Below are 17,756 nucleotides of genomic sequence, written 5' to 3' on the forward strand. Positions count from 1 at the left end.
TACTCACAAGGCAGGGTGACAAAGGTTTGATTGGCACATAGTTTCAGGCAAGTTAGGTACTTGTTACTGATATTGTTCATATACAGGAGGCTAATTAACTTATCCTTCATTTTTAGCCGCACAAGCAACGACCTGCTCTCTCAGGATATTTTCAGAATGCAGTCGTCTCTGGGAAAACTTTCTCTGTGACAGTCAATAACACTTCCCTGATCTCTTCATATGAGAATTATCCTCCACTATCATCCTCCTTTGATTCAGAAAGGAGGATGATTGTGGGTATACCCATTGGTTAACTTGACAATCACAGATTCTTGACCAATAAGCATGCAGTTTCACAGTCTGATGGAGATGGCAAAAGTTCTTACGTACGCTGTAACTGTCATGACTTGATGTGCACATCCCCAAACGTTACTGGCCGTGATTGGCCTGTTCAATACCGTCTTTTTCTCCAAGGCATTTTCTGTTTCTGGCATCATTTTTCAAATCGACTGGAAAGAGAATAAATCAAGTCAAGGAGATAAACTAAATATAAACTATTGCCGACTACAGTTTTGGTAATTAAATTGCACAGGAGCGCTGGCCACTTGCATAGACTACTTCACAGGCTTTACGTAGCTTCAGCACAGACATTTAAATTAAGCTTCAACTTGACGCTTTGCAATTGGACTTTCTCCATTTTATACCATCTACTCTATCAGCCTATTCAAAGTGAAATGGGAATTAAGCTTGAATCACGTCCATGTGAATCCTGTACCTCACCTTTACTCTAGACATCAAAACAAATTAGCAGCAAGCAGCTTTAATGTGTTGTGACTATGTGATGGTTTCACAGTGTTGTTTAAGGAGTCCTGATGTCTGATCATCAGCACAATCCTGACATTGATTTTCAGTCAATCTGAACGCTTCTGATCTGAGTCGTCTTCATTGAGCAGTCAAATTGCGCAACACGCCCACAGAACTGAGGCCCACAGTCTAGTTTTGCTTGCTGTGAGACTCAGCGGGCATGTGATGGAGACAGACGTCATTTCAAACACGCTGCATGACAAATGACTGACAGCCCCTCTATTCTGATAACACTCCAACGCACCACTCATCGAGCTGTCACTGGTCTGCTTCCCATTTTTAACCGGAAACCACGTGGCTATTGTTCTCCGGACTTGTTCTGTCATCCAGTACTGACTGAAACGTGTCAGCAGCAAAAGCTATTGTATAGTATAGCTTTCTTTTAGGACAGTTTTGTACTTAAGTTACCAAGTAATTCGTGCTGAGTTTCATTGCTGCTTGTCTGTTTTGTTTGTGTTAAGAAGAAAGTTACATCATCGCCTAAATCACTCATCTAAACTCCCAACTTGGCATGACTTTAAGCTGCTGGACTCAACTAATTCTCAGTGGTACTACTTTTAGTATCACTTAATTTGCCCAAGAGTTTTTTTTATTTAGTCTGGAGAGTGAGTGCATAGTGAAGACTGTGAAGTCCATGGCTGGATTTTAATACTTTAAAATTACATCCAGACCCAGTACTGGATTTTAAATGTGAATAATGGTGTCATGGTATCACTGATTGTGAGTTCAGCCTTCCCTGCACCGTCTACTGGACAAACTACTGTGTGTGAATGCACTGAGTGATATTCCACTATTATCCCCAACTTTGAAAAAACTAGAAACACAAGGTTTTATTGAGTTGTATTAAAAACTTGCTGTGCAAAGATCATGATTTGGCATTTATGCCCACAGAAGCTGCAAGCTCTTACATTTAGGAGGTTTGAATAAAAAGGTAAATAATTAGTTAATCAGAGTTTAATTTGTCTAATCATTTCCAGCCCTCTTCAATCAGTATATTAAAAAGTATTATTTCTTTTATTTCATATATACAGTTATTTGTATGATGTCTTGAAGCAGGTGTGGAGAACTCCAGGCCTTGAGGGCCGGTGTCCTGCAGGTTTTAGATCTCACCCTGGGTCAACACACTTGAATCAAATGATTAGTTCATTATCAGGCCTCTGGAGAACTTCAAGACATGTTGAGGAGGTAATTTAAATCAGCTGTGATGGTTCAAGGACACATCTAAAACCTGCAGGACACCGGCCTTTGAGGCCTGGAGTTTGACACTTGTGTCTTAGTGGGAGGATGTCTCTAAAATGGTCATCTCAGGTAGGGCTGGGCGATATGACCCAAAATTCATATCTCGATATTTTTTTAAAGCCATAAAGTAAGAACAAAAAGAGAGTTCTTAGTCAAAGCTGTGTCCCAGATGTCACACAGGCACTTTAATTAACATACGGCATAGATGTACATGAAAAAAACTACTCAAAAATAAATTATGAGCATTTATTAAATAATCATGCTCCATAAATAAAAGAAAACTATGTTGTTTTTGTGCATAACAAAGAGCTCACAATTGTGCAGGCAAAATGTAAACTAAAAGACACTGAGCATAATAACATAGACAGATTTCACAGCTGCTCTGTTCCCAACCTCTACTGCGTGACTGACAGCCTGGAGTTTGAAATCTATGGGCTCAAAATGTGGTCATAAATATTTTGTACTTGTAAATCAGGATTTGTATGTGTAAAAAAGATTTGTGCGTGTGTAAAAAAGATTTGTGCGTGCGTAAAAAAGATTTGTATGTGTAAAAAAAATTTGTGTGTGCATAAAAAAGATTTGTGTGTGGACTTAGCCAATAAAACCCTCCAAGTTACAAGTACGAATTTTGACCCTATTTTTCTTCCTTTAAGCTGATTGGTCAATGTCATGTCAATCACAAATTAAACAATTCAATCAGAGAACAGATGGGTTTGGCTGTCGGAGGGGCACTTTTTTGAACTGCAGGTCCTTGCTGGGCTCTGTGGGTTTTTGCAGCAGCTCTACCTGTACTAGATGCACCTGCTCCTTGTTGTTTCTATCTCTGACTTTTTGTCCCCTACAAGAGTTTCTGGGGTTTTCTTGCTAGTTCTTCAAATGTTCAATAAAAACATGTATGCTAATTCATAACGAAGAAAGCTTTGTAATGAAGACTGTCATTTCCAAAACACTGCCCCCCCCCGCGTCCGCAGCGCTGTTGAAAAGGCTGTGGAAGTCCCTGTATTAAACACGTAGACCTGTGACACAAAAATCACCAAACTCAGACGACCACAGACTGTTTTCCTTCGTGGTGATGAAGGAAAACGCTGGGTTGGCATGTAAAAGGGCATTTATTCCCTTCAAAGACCTGCAGTTCAAAAAAAGCGCCCCTCGACAGCCAAACCCATCTGTTCTCTGATTGGATTGTTACATTTGTGATTGACATGACATTGACCAATCAGCTTAAAGGAAGAAAAATAGGGTCAAAATTCGTACTTGTAACTTGCAGGGTTTTTTTTGGCTAAGTCCACACACAAATCTTTTTTACACACACACAAATCTTTTTTACATACACACAAATCTTTTTTACACACACACAAATCTTTTTTACGTATACAAATCTTTTTTACGCACGCACAAATTCTTTTTACACATACAAATCCTGATTTACAAGTACAAAATATTTATGACCACATTTTGAGCCCATAGAAATCCGCTTCGTAACCATGTCTCTTAACAGGTGCCATGTATGGTCCTTATACACACACAATAGGGTAATATTACGTTGAAGCACAGTACGTATCACTCCGCGAGGCTCCTCGGTAGCCGTAATGCTCCGACAATCCATCAAGCGGTGCAGCTTCGTACCTGACCAAAGTCGTACTAAAACATTTTTTGACAGATTGCTGAGCGCCGTGTTCCACATAAAATCGGTTCGCGGTCATCAAGCACAACCAGAATTCATACATAAGGCGCGCTGTCGATTTTTGAGAGAATGAAAGGATTTTAGGCTGCATGACGTTAGCGCGGTTAGCTCGTTAACACGTTGACGCCGTCCAGCCCCACGCACGGGGTGATGCGCAGTAACTCGTTAACGGAGATTTGCCGTGTCCATCCTGTCGCTGCCTGCAGGTGAAGCGATGGGGGAGGAGGGGGAGTTGTGTTCAGTGAAGGAGAGGCGAGGTCGAGTAACGTTGCGTAGAGACAAAAGTGGACAAAGAGAGGCAAACTTGTGGCTCCACAAGTATAATTATAACGTAACATAGACTATATCCATATAAAGGATGTTGTCACATCTTATATCTCGTATAAAAATATATCGATATTTTTAAAAAACTCGATATATCGCCCAGCTCTAATCTCAGGCACAGAAGCCCCACTCAGCTGTTGTTCATACCCATAGTCTTTGCAAGGCACCAAGGCCCAGTATAACATGCATAAGGATTATTTCAAATTGTGAGTCATGCAAAGCTACCCTAATCGAGTTTAAAATGGTAAATACGGAGAAGGATGCTTATCATTATTTACGCAAACCACAGTGACGTCTTCACATTGCTTGTTTATTATACTCCATTGATGCTAATCACTAAAACCAGTCAAATCCCAGTTCTTGAAAAGTGGAAACAAGCATTGGTTAGACATTTGTGACCAATAACTGAGCAGAACTGTTGAGCTATAGGAACAATTACATGCACTGATGATGTCAGTGTGAGAATCCAGAATTTTTCTCTGCAGGATTTTTGTCCTACATAGATGATTTTTTTTTGTGTATTTTACCCAAAGAGGTTTTTATTTTTCTCAAACAGATTTATTAACTCCTCGGGCATATTGCATATTTTGGTTCCTCCAAGACTCATCGGCTTTTACATGGACTGATCCCGTTAAATGTTGTCTCACCCCAGAGGTCCCTTCATAGGCAGGAAAAATGTTGCTTTGCGTGTCTGTTTCTGCCTTAATTTGACAGTTTAACCTTTTAATTAGGTCAGAGTGAGGAGCAGCAGAAACAGAGAGAGAGGTGTCACTACAGCTCAAACGCTGAATGGATTCAGTGTTGAACTGCAAATTGAGTCTAATTTTGAACAGTTAGTGTCATTTATTGAGTGAGGAGACCGAACATTTACTCGATTAAGCCACTTGAAGCAAAGACGAGCTTGTAGAGTTTTTTTCAGTGTGACTGCTTGTTTACAAGGTGCCAAGTATAATGAAAAGTTTGCAGAGCCCAGTAATGCCATCAAACGGTTTATTATCCAGACTGTAGATACACTGATTGTGAAATTGCAGACCGATTTTCTTGTTCTTTTTAATTTTTTAATATCATTTATTCCCAGAAATAAATATTATTTGGATATGGATCAATGGATCAATAAAACCAGGCACTCAAAAATGTAATTACAAGTCAATTTTCCTTGTCATTGTGTTACATAAGTACAATATGAAAACAAATTACATTAAATCAATCATTTGTGATGTGCTTTAAATCGACATCTTTTTAAAAATAAAATAGGCACAAGTGGAGTCATACACAAAAGGAAAATATTCATTTCTTCTACATGGACACAAATAAGTACAAATGAGACCAGACAGATCTGAGCTCAGGCACAAAAATAAGGTTGGAAAATTCATGTCCAGGAAGTGCAAATCAATACATGAGTGACTGTTTCATAAACCGTGTTTGAGCGAGCGAACGATCAGTCCTGCAAAATTCAGTCAGACGACTCTGGTTTGAAGTAAGTGACTTATTGCAGCAGCAGAATACCGTCTGGCTGATGAGGCTGCGAGCTCATTACCCCTCAGATATGTTACTGACAGAAATTAGGGAGTGACAAGTAAATGCATCTCTTAATAGAAGTAATGCATTAATAATAGATGCATCTCCTCTGATAATAGATTAGCCTTTTATCAGAAAATGTATCTGCAATTATGATATATATGTGTAGTTCTCTGCCTCCTCTTTGTAACCATTTGTAGCCTTTGTCTGTGTTTCATATCCCGAGCTGAGTTTCTTTGGACTGTGGGAAACTGTGATGGACGCGTATCACTGTTTCCCCTCGGACATGATACTGTATGTCCACTGGTGGCATCTTAACCCACTGCTCCGACAGGGCGCCCTGGTTTTCTGCTTTTCTGCCATTGTGGACGTGACGCTTGGCTGCTGCTACAACTGTGTGTATATTTAGACATATACTGTATAAATGTGTGTGTTTCTGTGTGTACCCGTGTTGTCCCTGGCTTTGCTGTGGACACACAAGTTGTAAAGCCAGAGGACGCCCCGCCATCCACACGGGTCCCTGCATGTGAGTGTGACAGCCCAAGGTCCCCAAAGCATGACGCATGCTTTAGTCCTCCTTTATGTGTGTGCGTATGTGTGTGTGTGTGTGTGTGTGTGTGTGTGTGTGTGTGTGTGTGTGTGTGTTTGAGTGTGCCTGCTGGAGGTAGATTTGGTTACCATGGTGGCTTTGTGGGTGGACTGGCTGTTTATGATTATGTGATAAGAAAGAGAGAGATCAAGTGAAAGCTGGATGTTAAGGAAAAGGACGGCAGAGCAGAGTCCAGCCAATAGAACGGTTGTGTGTAATGCAGAGCCAACAGTGATGCTGTGCATCTAGATTTTGCTGCAGCCAGTTGACAGGAGAAAAGGTTCTACATCCTCTTAATTATTTTTTAAGATTTTTTCTTAATTTAAGAGATGTAATTATGATTTCCCATCCAGGCACCCCTTTTCCATCAGCTCATAGTTCCTGATATATTGTTAAAGGTGCAGATCATCGAGCTGAATGACCTAAAAGGAACCACCTGAGTCACTCATTTCTGGTTATACTGAAGAAAATATTAAGTTCGTCTTGTAAAATGTGGTTTTTCAAGTGTAAGAAAGGAGGCTTATCCAGGATAGCCTCATTGGCTAATCATTCACAATCACAAGTATTCAACACCGAAATTGGGATGACAAAAAAATTTGGCTCGAGGCTTTCATGATGTTACCTATCTAACAGGTGACATCTAGGTCGCCACATCCGTTCTTTTTTACTGCTTATGCGTAGTGTTGAACTCAGTGTTAGCTTTTTGGCCATCACTGTTTTTTGGTTTTGGTTTATTTGACCAGATTTAGACCAAAGAATGATCAGAATCAGCTTTATTGACTTTATTGAATGATACGTTATCAGGTAACATTAAGAAAACTGCACTGATTGGGTGCATGGTCTGCTAATCAGTGCTAGCCCTGACAGCACCCTCACCGCCATTGCTGTGACATTGGCATGACAGAGGAGCGTAGTCAGTAAATCACGCTCCATCCAGCACAGCGCCACAAGGCATTACCGATGTAGCTTATGTGCTGTGTGGGTGGTGTTAGTGCGTAGCAGACACACGTGTTTGTTTGCTCATTTCTATACCGGTTAGTGTTGCTTCGTCCATGTGATCCACTAGGACCACTTTAGGGCGATATTGCTTACCTCTGCTTCTCCAACTTCCTTTCTTTCTCTGACCACGCCCAGGATTTACTCGGTAGCTTGGAGATCGTTTGGGGGGTGTGAGTCGTGTAGCTGGTTAGTGTAGTAGCAACACTTCCATGTTTGGAACGATAGATCGGGGTTTGAATCCTGACCAGCCCCTGCGTCTGGTAGGGGTCCTCATGCTAGCATTAGATGTGTATTTTAGGGTTTTATTTACTCCTATGATGAGTAATTTTGGATTTTGGACTGTAAACGTCTGGTTTTCTGCTGTGATTAAAAAAACAAAAGATAATTCTTGGTTTTGCAGCACTGATCGAGCCAAACAAGCAACACAAGCACACAAGATATTCTTTAGGAAATTGTAACTACTACTCGTTTTATGGTTTTATTAAATCAAGTGATTAATTGAGACTGTTGAGACTTTTTTTGTTTTTTGTGACTGACATGATTATATTGTTGCAGAAAAAGTTGGTGGTAAAACATCCAGAAATCTGGAATGTGTTCTCTGCAGACTACATCACAGGTTTATGGTGAATTTGGTAAAATAAGTTTTCATGGTTCTCTCTCACTTGCTCTCTGGCACTGGTTTTTTTTTTTTTTGCCAAACCTTTCAACTGCGCGTTGGCGTAAAAACTCCAATTTGCAGTCAGCCGCTATCGATCCTCTCTCAGCTGTGTGCCATTAAAACAGGTGAGCGTCGAGGAGCGGGGAAGAGAGGGAGCGGCGAGACGAAGGAAAGTAATTAGGCTGCCAATACAGGCTGCTGCGACTCACACACACACACCTCGCACAAACACACACCTCACAGACTCGAACATATGCACTCCCCCTGGCAGGTATCATTAGCCCACTTCTCACATCTGATGCTCCAAATCCAAGATGGCCGTTTCAGGCCTTCTCCAGGAGAACCGTTGCTAGGCAACTCCCTCCCTGCTCTGCTGCGCTGCAAGTGGAAGATGGCGTCTCCCTATGGACCGCTCGTGTGTGTGAATTAGAGAGAGAAGAAACCAGGAATAAACAGAGAAAACACCTCAGTCAGATGTAACACACACACACACACACACACACACACACACACCTATCTATCTATCTATCTATCTATCTATCTATCTATCTATCTATCTATCTATCTATCTATCTATCTATCTATCTATCTATCTATCTATCTATCTATCTATCTATCTATCTATCTATATGTTTTCCAGCCACATATGTCAAACACGCCCACCACACTGTGCCACAGCTCTACAATAGTTCTGTTTTTTTCATGATTTTTTTAAAATTAGTTTGTGTGTTTATTAGAGAGTTAATTGGGTTTAATTTTAATTATGATTTCTTGCAGTGCACAGGAGAGGTGAAGAAAAGAGTGTAGGCAGGGTGGGGATGAGCGCCAGTGGTGATTTGATTCAACAAGAGTAAAAGGGAAGGTTTGCAAAATGGTAGAGACCTGCTATGAAGTAATGCCATTAGAACAGGTGAGTGCCAATAAAAAGACAGGAGGCTGAGCTGGAGGTGACAGAGTTGGCGATGCTGAGATTTTCGCTGGGAGTGAGCAGAATGGACAGGGTTAGAAATGAGAAGGAACAGTGCAGGTTTAGCGGTTTGGAGACGAAGTTATAGAGGCTGGATGAGCATGGACATGTGCAGGTTCATGGATGTAGTGCAGGAGGATATGCAGAGGGTCGGTGTGACAGAGGACGAGTGAAGAAGAATTTCATTTATGGCTTTTCCCACTTTTGATTTTTGCACTTCTCATAAAAGCCCAAATTCAAGCCAAGCTAATGGAAAGAGAGCCTTCAGATATTTCCTAGATGAAGGTGATTGCCATGGTATGGAAGGATGTAATCATCTGCACAGTATCATTTCAGTCAGTTTTATGGGTCCCAGTAGCTTCCAGTGTCCAGTTTTTATTCTGTTTCGATTCACTGCATAGCTGTAATAACCCTAGCTCATTGTCGTTCAAGCTAAATGTGATGCAGCTCATTTTGGAAGCATCCATGGACAGTATAAAACGCAGAATAGACAACTCATTGGGTTTTCAAAGCCTCAACGTTATCAGCCGGGTTGTCTCGTTTGATTCTTAGAGCCAGATTTGACCATATTTGCGTTAGAGGTCCCCTTGTCAACTAATTTACTGTTTTGTTTAAACGACTGAAAAAATGAGACTAGTTGAATACTCTACAAGTTAGAAATGATCTTAAAAATATTGAATAGAATTAATGCAGTTAAACACTGACCATACAAATGTTGTGTGTGTATTTAAGAGCTATATGAAACTGTTAGTCACTTTAATTTTAGGGGTGCAACGATACTCGTATCGATGTTGAACCGTTCGATACAGTGCTTTCGGTTCGGTACGCATATGTATCGAACAATACAAAATTTTTAATTTATTTTATCAACTTTCCTTCTGACGATGCTGTCTGTGTTGAGCGCTCAGTGGATCTGCGCTCGACAGTGCAGCCTAGGCGGAGTAGTCAAACGCAGATTCACTGAGCGCAGGGCAAGCTAGCGAGACAGAAGCTAAGCTCTCCTTGCAACATGGCAAATTGAACCTCCCCCACCCTCATTCAGATGTGGTGTTTGGAACTATTTTGGTTTTCATGTGACGTATGACCCTGAAGGTAAGCGCGTCATGGACTAAAGTAAAACAGTATGTCGGATGTGCCATGCAATGCTCAATTACATGGGTGGGAACTAGTGTGTTAGCGCAGTTAGCTCGTTAACGTGTTGGCCGTCCAGCCCCACGCACGGGGCGATCCGCGGTAGCTCGTTAACGGAGATTTGCCGTGTTGTGGCGTTAACGTCATTTCAGATTTTTTTTTTTTTTTTTTGCCTGTCCCGTTTGGCTCTTTTGCCATCAGAATTGTTGTCTAAAGGCAGAGAAAGATGCCCAACGGATTTACTTTACCAAATTGACCATCCCAGCCTTGCCTTAATGGTCCATTTGATTCACCTTTTATTGTTTCTTTTATTTTCACTTGCTGAATACGGGACAGACTTGACTGGGGGAAAGAAGGGGAGAAAGAAAGAGAAACAGCTGAGAAGAGGGACGGGGGAGAAGGGCAAAAAACAAAAACCAACAGAACGGGCAGAGAAGAAAAAAATGCATATATCAATCACCTGGGTCACCTGCTGAGAAAGAAAAAAGAAAACAAGCAGAAGAGAACAAGAGCAACAGAACAAACAACATCACAATGATATATGGGAATATGACAGCAAATACCAAATGTTAAACATCATTGTGCAGCACATAAGATCAACAGAACACAGTGTGCTTTGAGGTAGGAGCCAAAAAGGGTGTAGTTTGTGGGTGTGATCACCCGTGTGTACACCTGTGAGCATGGACGCGCTTGTTTTTTTAAAAGGTTCCTTCTTGTAATAATCTGCTAGAGGGTGTGGGGGGGGCACAGCCCCGTCCTCCAGGGCATGAAGCAGGTATGGAGGAGATCAAAACTCCAGACATCCAGAGGCCCCCAGAACACAAGAGACCAAGGAAGACCAACAGAGGGGCAGCCGCGCCACTGTCCCAGAAAGAGCTGAGGAGAGTCCCAGATGAGGGCTCACTCAGCAGCCGCGGAGCAGAAGCCAGGGGGAGTTGCAGTGACGCGCCCGTGAGCTCCGCCGGCAGCCAGCCGTGCCTGAGTGACCGAGCCCCAGGCCGAGAGGCCGGGGGCACCCCACCTCCAAAGTGGCCCGAGCGAGCCCCAGGCCCCAGGCCCCGACAAGCGGCCGCCAAGGAATGAGCCGGTGTGTACCTGGACGCCCATCCCCAGACACAAAGAACCACCAACACACCGATGTCTGAGGGGGTCCGCCACTGGCAGGGGAAGTGGTGGTAGGGGGAGATAGGCCTCCAAACCTTGGAGGGCCTGAGATGTCCCCAGAGAGGTGGCGCCTGACACCCAACCTGACATATAGACACAGACATACAGGCACACACAGACACAAACATCCATTCCCACCCTCATGCTCTCATATGCACTTACTCCACACTCAACCAACGTGGAGACAGACATAAAGAGACGCTGTACACACGATCACACTCCCCAAGCGTACTCTACAAATCGGGTCTAGGTACCCTTGCCCCTGGAGGGGGGAACTGCACCCAGACCCAGGTGGTGTTACCCTTTTCCCTGCGGTGGGGGGAGGCAGACCGCCCCGACTCCGCAGCAGCAGGAAGGCCCCACACTCCAGACCGCAGTCGGACGGCCAACTCCTCCTCCTAGTCCTAGCCCCCCCGCTCCAGCAGGTCGCAGAGAATGGGGGTGAGAGAAGACTCCAAACCTCCCTCCACCCGCTCATTGTAGTGTTGATGCATTTGTGTTCTAAGGTGCATTTAAAACCCAGGAGGGCATGGAGCTACCTGCCAGAGAGCAGCAGGTAAGCGCATGGTCCCTCCTGCTAGCCCTCAATGTCTACGTGTATTTAAAATTGAGAGGTGGGCAACGACGCCAGGGGTGGGGTGTACACCCTGATGGTACTTTGGATTCCGTGTATCGTGCCCACCCCCAAGATCCTATATGTATGTGTAATGAGAGTGTGAGTAATGTGAATGTCTAAGTTGTGGGATAAAATTGAGGCAGAGGCAGCCAGAAGGGGACAGAGGGGGGGGAGCCTCCTCTGCACCCTGGTGACATACCCCTACTCCAAGGTCCTGCATGTGTGGGTGGTTGTGGTGGAGCGGGAAGAGGGAGGCAGCTGGAGATGGGGAGGGAAGGAAGGGAGGGGCAAGTGACGTCATTTCAGATTAACGCTGACAGCACTAGTGGGAACACAACGAATATGACTGCACATTTACGCCGACATCATCCTAGTGCAAAGACAAGTGGAAGCAGACAAAAACAACAAGCACGCATGCTACAAACTTCACCCGAGTCATTTAGACAGCCGTTAGCACAGGATTCTCCTTATGGGGACCTGATATGTTTAATATGCTGCTGAGAATATAGCCCAGAAGAAGCGGATAGTATAGCTTTTATTTTGGAAAGAGACATTTCTCTGTAATAAACTCTCTTTTCCAAAGATGAGTGATTTCTCCATCAGATAGATTTTTTTTTATTACTTTGTTGTTTCAGCAACATTAAATTTAAAAACTGTACTTTTGAGTTAAAATATATATTTATAATTTTAATAAATGACAAATTAAAAAGGCATGAACATTTTTTTTGTATCGAAAAAATATCGACCCGAACCATGAATTTTGTGTATCGTTGCACCCCTAATTAATTTATAATAAAGTCCTATTTAAGTGTTACTGAAATATAACATGCAATTGGATATGTACAGTTGCTTGACAAAAAAGCTTTATTCTCCATCTGGTTGGTCAGTAGTTGGTAGTGGTTACAGCTTTTTGGTCACAAAAAGGCATATGGTACTCGAGAGAAAAACTCCTTCCAGTTGTTTTGTTTGCAAACACGTTGCTGCAGTCACCCATAGTTTGAGTGGAAGACATAGACTTGTCTTCAAAGGTGTAGCACCCTCTGTGACCAAATTCACCTAGCAACAGCCTGCAACCTCTGGCAACCATTTGGAGAGTAAAGCTTTTTTTATAGTAAGTATATGTTACCAGGGGATTGTCTCTAGAGCCATATTTCTGAGGCCTTACAGCGAAGAGTATAGCTAGTGTTAGCAGAGCTAGCACCAGCAGCAGGTCTTGCAGGCTAGAAACATCTTGGATTATCTGTATGTTACTGCAGTCTGTATAATTTATTTCCATTAAAAATAGGACCGTAAAGCCTTTTGTAGACTAAATGCTCTGTTTCTGAAAATCTCCTGGTGCGATTTGAAGCTACAGGATGATAGAAAAATACATGTGTTGGAGATCCGGTATATTTGCACGGTCACTCTGAACATCCTGATGAAGTCCATACGATGGAAATATATCACTGACCCTTTATAGGGGAGAATTTTGACCATCGAGAGCCACTTACTTACACTCACACAAATCACTGCAGTTAATAGGGCTGTTCGATATAACGATATATTCGGATGACGATATAAAAATGTCTATTGTTTCATTTTACTCTATCGTTTGTTTCGTGGTGTCGCAAAATAAACTGTTTACGGCAATATTTTTTCATGGTTTTGATGGTCACTGTAGTGGCTATATTAATTTCTTAAAGTTCTCTCTTTCTCTTATATTTAATATAACCACACTACGGACGGACAAGCGCCTGTTTTTATGCGTTGTGGTTAGCAACAACGACGGTAACAGCATCGTTTATGTTCCACATAAACCTTTCACAATAAAGCTCAAGATCCTGTTGAGACTTTTCAAAATAAACTGAATCATGTGAAAGAGCAGATTATTTACGGATGAGAAGTAAAAAAGAGCCGCCAGGTGCTAAAAAATAAACCTTAGACTCAAACGTTAGAACAGGCTTTTCCCCGCAGCACGTCGTGTAATAAATACTCACAAAGAAAACGGCGCCGTTACAACTTCTGTCTAAAAATGTGTCGTTTCATGCATCGGTTAAAACACTCGACTCCAGCTACATGACGCGCAGCTGGAAACACTTCACGCAAGACGAGCTGCCCGAGATTCACAGAATTTACAGAAAATGTTACATTTTTGGGATTTATATCGTTATCGGACAATAGATGTCTTATATCGGGATATGAGATTTTGGTCATATTGCACAGCCCTAGCAGTTAACAATATTTCCTGGCTTGTATGAGAGGGTCTGACTGCACCAACACTGGACATGGAAACAGCGTCCCGTTTGGCAGCCTGCCTTAAAACCATCTTGGCTGCTGTCATGATGTTTGCAGGGTTGTTTTGTAAGAAATGGATAAAGCTGTTGGGAATGGATTAGCAGCCAGCGTGAGCTCACTGGACCTGATTTGTGGTCCTTCAGAGACTTTCTTGGAAATATATTGTTTACATCATAATAAGGTTCTCTCTCTAGGAAGTGATTTTTATGGAAACTGGATTCACTACACTTCCACTGTTTGTTTGTAGCCATAAGTTGTTTGTATTCATAGACGCACAATCACATCTGTGCCCTGAAGTCACGCACTGGAAAAAAAAAATCTGTGTGCAAACAGCTGAGCTCATCTTTTGGTAAATTGAGTAGCACTCTCCACTCAGGTGTGATAAATTCACTTTTTACAGAAACAGCAGCTTGAAATAAAGCAGAAGACTGCAGATAAAACTAGTGAAGCAAGATTTCTGAAAGAGCCGAGCGTCTTCTCTCCTGGCAGGTCTACGATTTCCTGGTGCTCCACATGCACTCTGCCCTCAAAATGTTTATGAAAGCTTTGCTTAAAAAACAAAGCCGGGATGTTTTATGGATGTCTTGGTGTGTTTGATCTCTAAATGTTATTGTATTATTGTATTTCTGGTCCTTTTATTAATGGCTTTATTCTTCTGGTGTTGCTGTGTTTACTGGGTTTCGGTAGTTTTGTATTTGTCAGGGTGCTTTTATTTGCCTCAGTATTTTCCTTTGGGTTCCTCCCTCTGTCCTCTCTCTCTGGTGGTGCGTCTGCTTGATCCCTTCATGTTATTATGAAGTCTTCTTGTTTCAATGTTTTTGTCTTTGTGTCCCCTTTTGTCCATGCTGACTGGTGTTTTGTGCTTGCTCTGGTTCTGTTTGTTCTTCATGCACTTCAAGCTCTGGAGTCTTTTTCATTTGGATATTTTCATTCCCAGTTTGGACTTCCTGCTGTGCTGCTTCCACTGAGGGAAGTCTGAGAGTAGAGCCACTGGACTGCTTGCAAAGTGTGAACATTTCAGAGAAGGATGACACTTTACTACTATTAATGCTACTTCTCTATATTTCTACTAAGAAGAAATCAAGACGTTTAAGATAAAGAGCCAAAAAGGACGTTTTTGAGTTACGACTTGGTAACGACAGTCGTTTGATAGAAAGTGGAACAACATGAGACACATTGTTGGAATGTTTTCACAAATAGCTTTTACTTCTATAAACTTTAAGAAAGGAATTTTTGATTGATTTTCCTGCGCCGGCCCGCTGCTGATCAGATTGGACTAAGAGTTGCCCGTGGACTAAAAAGTGGTTGAAATGTTGAATTTAGGCTCTCGCTTAGTCATCGTCTCTTGAGCTAAACGGAAGTTTAAGTGAGTTTGAACTTCTAGGAAAAGCTAAGAGCCATGGCTCCAAAGACAAGTATGTTTGATGTGAACTTGATAGCAAAATAAACTTATTAAAGTAATCATTATTTGCCAATCTTTTAAATATTTGATTTAACTTTACTCTTAGCTGAGTTCGTCTCTTTTCTATTCTCAGTCACTCATTTTTTTATTCTCTTGGCTCTCTTGATGTCATAGAGAGGGGAGATGGAGATGAGCAGAATTGATGCTTAAAAAATGAAACTAAACAAAAAATAAGCTGAATGTTGTATAAAAATCTTTTATATAGAGACAGAAAAGCTGCATCATTGGTTGATTTTGATGTTTTTCATGACATTTGATGACTTTAAAGGCATCTGCTGCGGTGTAATACTTTCACTTGTCTCAGAGCGACTGATATTGTAGCCTCCCGGCGTCCTTTTGTCTTTGGATTTGATTTGTCTCCCGTCTCCGTGGCAATCAAACAACAATCAATAATTAGCGAACTGGTGTGAGCCAGTTTAACAGCATTTAATTGGGACAAACAAGGAAGTATTAGCACATATTATCCCTGCAGCGAGGACCGTGGGGTGCTGTGATTGATCAGCGGCCGTGTTGGTTTTGCTGGGGGTGGGGGGTCGCCTAGGCAGCCACGACCTCCCTTAGGGACTGTAATGAATTTCTGCATCGCTGCCTCTCCACGCTGACCTCTGCCTGTCCGTCCATTAGTCTCTGCTGCTGTCACTAATCCACACTAATACTCATACTCGGTCTTAAAATCATCATGTAGTCACATAACAGGAGTACTGATGGTGTCATTTCACTTGTCATGTAGTTTATATGAAGAGATATGTTACCTACAGCTATACTATATGTTTTTCCTCGGTGGTCAGCTATTCATGTACGCGTGACTGATCTGTGTACAGTCAAATTTTTGACAGAAATCAATGAATTTTCTACTATTTCTGAGTCTTTTATAAAGAAAAAGCTACTTTTATTCGAACTGAATTACTAATACCTCAGATGACTCCCATGGTGGGAGTGCAGAAAGGAAAAGATCAAACCCTGCCTGTTGACGGTCACAGTATATACAAAGACTGCTGGGTGAGGTGCTTCCTGAATCAGATGTGATTCAATGAGCAGCTTCTTCTAGTTGCTTTCTATGGCCTTGGGTGATGTTTTGGACATGTAGTGTACAAATGATAGCACTAAGTGTATTTACTCGTGTTCCCTGCTGGACAGGAGTCCAAAAGCCAAGATGAAATTTCCTTCCCCAGTCATCCATCACGGGTCTCTCCAGCTTTGTTTCTGGTCTTTCAGGTTTTCATTTGGGACCCTTTATCTCCAGAAATATAAACGTGACACCCAAGACAGAGGCTCCTCCTGCTGTGGTGCTTAAACCCGACATGAATGTCAAGCATTGATGTTCTGATGCCAGAAAGCGAACAAGACCTTGGTGTGCTGCAGAACAAAACAAAGAATAACATTATAATGATGATCAGATTATCATACGACCTTGAAAGCTTCTGTATGCATTGGGGAAAAACATCATGTAGCATTTCACTGTTGAACTGCAGAGTCTGTGCAGTGCATAACATTATTCCCGTTCTCATATTCATCATCTCCATTATTCATTATTCATTTCATGTTGTTTTATTTATGTTTATGTTCTTAATTAACAGTCGGACAGAAGCATTAAAAGGCTGTGAGAGACAGAGGAGGCTGGGTGACATGAGACCAATGAGGCTGCACCAGCTTATATAAAGTGGACCTGTTATGCTTTTCCTTACTCTCTGTACTGTAGGTATGTTTTTAACATGGCTGAAATACTACTGCCTGCTAAATACTGAGGTCAGTGCATGCACAGGTAATCCCAATAAAGCACCATCTCAGGAGTTTTGGTAACACTTTATCATAACGATCATTAATAAACAGTAAATTGTTAAATAGCTATGTGAAATTTAGTATATAGCTATTGGGGTGTTAACAAACAATTAGATTATCCTGTAACTCCTATTATTTTATAATAACCGGTGTTATTATTGTGTCATAAAAAGTTGCTGGCACCTCAGACACAAGGACAAGGCTTGTGTAAATGTTGGCCCCTTTGCTCATGTGGCCACAACAGTGAGACAGATCATCCCTCTCACAGCTTCAGATTCCACCTGTGTCCGACTTCCTGCCCACTCCTGTGAAAAACAGATCTGATGCCATTTGAACAGAGAGCCATTTCTGGGATCCTCTCCTTGAGAGGATGTGATCAACTCTCATGCAGCCACGCCCAGTGTGTTCTCTGACTGTAATAGCTTGTAATTGTATCCAGCATGGCCACAATGCCAATGTTTATTTATACGCTCCAAGCCCAACATGAACAGCTCAGATCAAAGCAGACA

General features: G+C 42.0%; 1 protein-coding gene across 3 annotated transcripts in view; it reads left to right on the forward strand.

Annotated features, from left to right (window-relative positions):
• LOC146701552 (disco-interacting protein 2 homolog C-like) overlaps positions 1–17,756 on the forward strand; it is a 79,636-nt gene that overhangs the window by 7,772 nt on the left and 54,108 nt on the right. The window lies entirely within an intron of this gene.

This window comes from Copadichromis virginalis, linkage group LG9, assembly GCF_057382275.1.
Source record: "Copadichromis virginalis isolate Kocher_CV1m ecotype Utaka linkage group LG9, C_Virginalis_male_GT1.1, whole genome shotgun sequence".
Classification (NCBI taxonomy): domain Eukaryota; kingdom Metazoa; phylum Chordata; class Actinopteri; order Cichliformes; family Cichlidae; genus Copadichromis; species Copadichromis virginalis.